The following is a 6,308-nucleotide window of genomic DNA, read 5'->3' as shown; positions in this document are numbered from 1 at the left end:
CAACTCGCACCTCTCTAAGGGAGGAGTAGCAGACGCAGGTGGCCAACTCACACCTCTCTAAGGGAGGAGAAGCAAACGCAGGTGGCCAACTCGCACCTCTCTAAGGGAGGAGTAGCAAATGCAGGTGGCCTACTCACACCTCTCTAAGGAAGGAGTAGGTGGCCTACTCACACCTCTCTAAGGGAGGAGTAGCAGACGCAGGTGGCCAACTCACACCTCTCTAAGGGAGGAGTAGCAAACACAGGTGGCCAACTCACACCTCTCTAAGGGAGGAGTAGCAGACGCAGGTGGCCAACTCACACCTCTCTAAGGGAGGAGAAGCAAACGCAGGTGGCCAACTCACACCTCTCTAAGGGAGGAGTAGCAAACGCAGGTGGCCAACTCGCACCTCTCTAAGGGAGGAGTAGCAGACGCAGGTGGTCAACTCGCACCTCTCTAAGGGAGGAGTAGCAAACGCAGGTGGCCAACTCGCACCTCTCTAAGGGAGGAGTAGCAAATGCAGGTGGCCTACTCACACCTCTCTAAGGAAGGAGTAGGTGGCCTACTCACACCTCTCTAAGGGAGGAGTAGCAGACGCAGGTGGCCAACTCACACCTCTCTATGGGAGGAGTAGCAAACGCAGGTGGCCAACTCACACCTCTCTAAGGGACGAGTAGCAGACGCAGGTGGCCAACTCACACCTCTCTAAGGAGGAGTAGCAAACGTAGGTGGCCAACTCACACCTCTCTAGGGGAGGAGTAGCAGATGCAGGTGGCCAACTCACACCTCTCTAAGGGACGAGTAGCAGACGCAGGTGGCCAACTCACACCTCTCTAAGGGAGGAGTAGCAAACGCAGGTGGCCAACTCACACCTCTCTAAGGGAGGAGTAGCAAACGCAGGAGGCCAGGAGTCTCACCTCTCTAAGGGAGGAGCAGCAAACGCAGGTGGCCAACTCACACCTCTCTAAGGGAGGAGTAGCAGACGCAGGTGGCCAACTCACACCTCTCTAAGGGAGGAGCAGCAAACGCAGGAGGCCAGGAGTCTCACCTCTCTAAGGGAGGAGCAGCAAACGCAGGTGGCCAACTCATACTTCTCTAAGGGAGGAGTAGCAAACGCAGGTGGCCAACTCACACCTCTCTAAGGGAGGAGTAGCAAACGCAGGTGGCCAACTCACACCTCTCTAAGGGAGGAGTAGCAGACGCAGGTGGCCAACTCACACCTCTCTAAGGGAGGAGTAGCAGACGCAGGTGGCCAACTCGCACCTCTCTAAGGGAGGAGAAGCAGACGCAGGTGGCCAACTTGCACCTCTCTAAGGGAGGAGTAGCAGACGCAGGTGGCCAACTCGCACCTCTCTAAGGGAGGAGTAGCAAATGCAGGTGGCCTACTCACACCTCTCTAAGGGAGGAGTAGCAGACGCAGGTGGCCACCTCACTTGACACCAGCCCTCCCGTCCGCTGAGACTTTCCCACCGCTTACCCCGGCGCTGAAAAATTCTCCACCTTCTGTGTCAGTGGAGCTGAATTCAATCTCCTTCCCTGACCGCCGTGGTCTTGACCCCATTACACTAGTCTTTAATAAAGTCTCCCCTGTCTGTCGAATTCTGTCCAGTGCAATTTGGCTTTGACACCTTCTCAGAGAGTCTGCTCTGGTCCCCAGTCTGGGACAGCTATTCCCACCCCGCCCCGCCCGTGCACACACACACACACACACACACACACACACACCTAAGCCTCCCGCTCTTTTATGCTTTGCTCTCGCTTTTCTTTACAGCCCTCGGCATTGTATCACACATTCATTTATTAGTCGGTCTCTCCACTAAAATATGAGCTCCATGCGCCCGGTCATCTCGCATCCTCGACACCCAGAACTGTGCCTGGTGGGTTGTGGACTGACAACTGCTCACAGGAGAATGGATGGACAAATGGAAGGAAGGAAGGAAGGAAGGAAGGAAGGAAGGAAGGAAGGAAGGAAGGAAGGAAGGAAGGAAAGAAGAATCAGAGATTTTTAAAAGACTGAGTATGGGAGAGAAATTACAAAAGATTCTGTGTTGTTAGTTTTGCTAACCCTGCATTTTGCGGGGGGGGGGGGGTTCCTAAAAGCCTGGGTCTTTTTGTCCGTATTTTGAGTCACCTATGTATCCTAATTCTCCAGAGTGCTCCTTGCTTATGTCCGGGTGCTAGTGGATTTCCAGGTTCCCCACTCTCCCCCATTTGAAGCTGCGAGAGCACAGCCAGGCAGGGGCCGTATTCCCCCCAGTAGCCCCGTCCTCTCTGCGGACAAGCAGCCCTGGGAGGGACAGAGACATGCTGTCCTGGCACTTGGTCAGACACTCCCCCTCCCTTCCCTGCAGGCGAGGAGAGGAGGACCCACTTCCCAGCTGCCCGTTTATCTACGGCCCGGGTCTCAGAGGGTGTCGCAGAGCTAGCCCATCTTTCACTCAGCAGACATCACGGAGTCATGGTCATGTGACAGGAGACCACGCACAGCTGAGGTGCCTGTCCTGCTGTCAGAGCCCCCGTGAGCCTGCCGTCCTCCCAGGGCCAAGCTAACCACGGGGCTGGCCACCGTGCACGAGGACGGCTAATGAGAGGAGGGGCAGAGGAGCCCAGCCAAGTCCAGGGCCAAGAAGACCTGGGAGACAAGTGAGGGAGCCAGGAAGGCAGGGAGACGTCAGAGGGACAGGGAGCCATGAATGGACACACGGGGGTGGAGGTGGCAAACCTGGGAGACAAGTGAGGGAGCCAGGAAGGCAGGGAGACGTCAGAGGGACAGGGAGCCATGAATGGACACACGGGGGTGGAGGTGGCAAACCTGGGTGTTCAGCTCGCCGCTCAGAGAGGGGGAGGGGTGAGAGTAAGGGTGGGGACCTCGGCAGGGGACAGATGTGGCAGGGCCTGGCAAAGCGAGGTTCAGGTGGCCGGGCTCTTGAAGACGACAGGTGCACCGAGCCTCGAAAGGTTAACGTGCCTTTCACAAAGATCACTCTGGCGGCCGCGTCCAAGTCCATGTCAGAAACATCTCTCCGAGGACAGTTTGAGGAACCCAGGCAAGCTGCGTCGGTGCCGTGAGTCGGAGGGCGGGGCGGGGCGGAGACACGGGAATGGGTGAGTTGGTGGTGTTAGGATCCGGAGCTTGAAGGTGAGAGCACACGGGGGACGGAGAAGTTACAGGCAGTTTCCAGGTTCCCGCCGGGTCTCCCCTCGCTGAGGTGCCCACGACCACTGGAGGAGGAATGAGGTTTGGGAAAAGGGATGAGGCTCACTCGTGCTGTCTGGGGACACTGCATTCTGGCCCACGAGCCCCTGCGCCACAACCCAGCTCTCACGAACATCGGGGCTACGGAGGTTCACAAGCTCTGGTCTTCAGACTCAGCCCCGGGCGCCGAGGACATTTTCCAGGTTCTCTCCAGTGATCTGGTTTGGAGATCAGACAGAGGGCTGAAGTTTTGATGCCTGATGTCAAAGGGAAGGACCCTTCTGGTGGCGGCAAAGGTCTCAGACATTGACGGTCACTCTTTGAAAAAGAACCTTGGCAGGAGGTCACGGACCCTCTGCCCGATTAGCCTTTGGCTAGTAAAGTAGGGATTTCAAGACATAGCGTGCAATAGAATTTTACAGCCTGTCTTTTTCCTCCTCCCCTGCTTTCTCTGAGGATGGAGAAGCCGGACGCAAGCTTCCAGGGGGAGCAGAGGAGAAGGTGCCAGCAACGACTTTCTGAGACAAGGGGACACAGCAGGGAGACCTTCTGTCCTGGAGCCTAGAGCTGGCCGGGTAATGACATCGTACTTGATGGGTACATTGCCAGACCCTTGTTTCCTCTTCGGAACAGTGGACGTTTTATTCCTATTGAAGCGCTCACAATGGACCAGACTCAGGGAGCAGGGAGAGGAAGAGTAGTTGAATGTTCCATTTAAAACAGAGGCAGGTCCCGGGGGGTCGGGGGTCAGGGGTGGGGGCTGAGGAGAGGAAACGGGACAGACATTCGAGCTGAATCAACTTCCACCACCCAGGTGAGGCTTCCAATGAGGGGGTTTCAGATGAGATGAAGCTATTGGAACATTTGCTTTTACAAGATGCTTACTTACATCACAGTGATGAGGAATGAGAGAATGATGTCTGCATAAAACAGACCAGACAGCAACAAAATTCAGTAGGCAGAATTCAGGGCAAGATTGCCGGCCCGGAGGTCCCAACTCCAATGCAAACAGTGACCAAGCTAGGAGCCCCCGGCAGATACTCACTCTGTGCCTTCTCCCGTTGACACACACCCACAAAATCTTATGTCCACTTCAAGGATGAACAGAAGAGAGAAAAAGGAATAGAAAATAAATGGTATATATATATATATATAGGATCTCTGGACTTTAGTACATATTCCCGGGCTCTTAACATTTTCAAATGGCTTTCTCCATTTATTCTAGGGTTTGAACCACAGCGACAGGAAGGTGGCTACTGTCGCTGGTGCTAAATTAAAGGATTTGCAAATTTCAGGAAAATAAAATCTTTTTACTTACAGTAATGTAATGGTTCAAGAATTCTAATTTATTTATTTATTTATTTATTTTGTTATTATGGATATGTTCTTTTTTATATAAATTTTTATTAATTTTAATGGGGTGACATCAATAAATCAGGGTATATATGTTCAAAGAAAACATCTCCAGGTTATCTTGTCATTCAATTATGTTGCATACCCATCACCCAAAGTCAGATTGTCCTCTGTCACCTTCTATCAAATTTTGCTCATGTCATGCCAGCGAAGGATGGTATCTTGTGCTGGTTTTCTTCCATGACCAGGCGGTGGCGCAGTGGATTGAGCATTGGACTGGGAGGCGGAGGACCCAGGTTTGAAACCCCAAGGTCACCAGCTTAAATGCAGGCTCATCTGGTTTGAGCAAGGCTCACCAGCTTGAGCCCAAGGTTGCTGGCTTGAGCAAGGGGTTACTTGCTCTGCTGTAGCACCCCCTCTCCCATCAAGGCACATATGAGAAAGCAATCAATTAACAACTAAGGTGCCGCAATAAAGAATTGATGCTTCTCGTCTCTCTCCCTTCCTGCCTGTCCGTCCCTATCTGTCCCTCTCTCTGTCTCTGTCACACAAAATAATAATAATAATTTAAAAGAGTCTGATATTGAAAATGAGGTTCTTTTACAAATCCAGAAAAATCTAAGGACCCGTCAGCAAAGTAGTGCATAAACTACTGCCATATGTCATCTGCCAATTCTATGTTTAAATGAGACACGGAAATCGTGGCCAGCACGAGCACTTCTCCTGGGCTCACCCTAGCTGTTGGTGAGCCTCCCTAATAGCATCACCCCAAGAATTAAAGAAATAGATATCACCACCGAAGCCCTAAACCCCAGCACTGTCTCCTCTCCGTCGAGTTAGCGAATGCAGCTCCGTCTTCAGAGTGTGTGCAGCACACGGAAACCTGCCCTTCTTTCCCAGGCATTGCGTCTGGAGCCAGGCGAGGTAGAGGGAAGAAGTCTGAATTCTCCCATCTCCAGGGTCACCTGGCGATGCCACGTCATATTCCGCTTGTACTCAGGGCAGAGAGTTGTACCTGGTTTTCCAGGTGAGGAATTGGGGGCTAAGCAAGGTAGAGTGACGTCTAAGTGCTCATCCCCGTGAGCACAGCTAAGTCACCTGGGCTCATTCTGTTTGTCTGAATGTCCGATTCTCAGGGAAACCCTGCTACTCTGATTGGCTCGTCCAGACTGAGGCTGGAATTATTCTCCTTAGCAGCTGACAACTCACACTTTCTGCTCTGTGTATTCCTGATGTACACACACCATGTGTCCATGTGGAGTTATCGTACTCTTTAGAAAATTTTTCCCCTCTCCCCCCCCCCCCCCCTCCCTCCCTCCCTCCCTCCCTCCCTCTCAGTGCCCTAAGTCAAATAATCCAAAGGCTCTCTCTAGCACTTACTGTTGGATAAAAAATACTCACCCTCAGCACTGCCCTCTTAATTCAGAGTAATCCTTCTTTATCCGATGGTATTTTTTACCCACTCACTTCTTTGAGCACACTTCTCTATACTCAACTGCAAGATCTGCTTCTTCAGTGTTTGGTAAAATTCTCCACACCTTTACTGAGGTATAATTAACAAATAAAAACTGTACATAGTTAAGATGTGCAATATGATTATTTAATATACCTATATAGTGTGAGTGGCCTAGCACAGCTGAGCTGACATACTCATCACCTGACACAGGTATGTGTGCATGTGTTGAGAACCCATGGGATCTCATGTCTTAGCGAATTTTAACCTTACCATACAGTATTATTAACTACGGTCACCATGCTGTCTGCTAGGTCTGCAGAACAT

This window comes from Saccopteryx bilineata, chromosome 7 (genome assembly GCF_036850765.1).
Source record: "Saccopteryx bilineata isolate mSacBil1 chromosome 7, mSacBil1_pri_phased_curated, whole genome shotgun sequence".
Lineage (NCBI taxonomy): Eukaryota > Metazoa > Chordata > Mammalia > Chiroptera > Emballonuridae > Saccopteryx > Saccopteryx bilineata.
Note: the sequence above shows the minus strand (reverse complement) of the source record.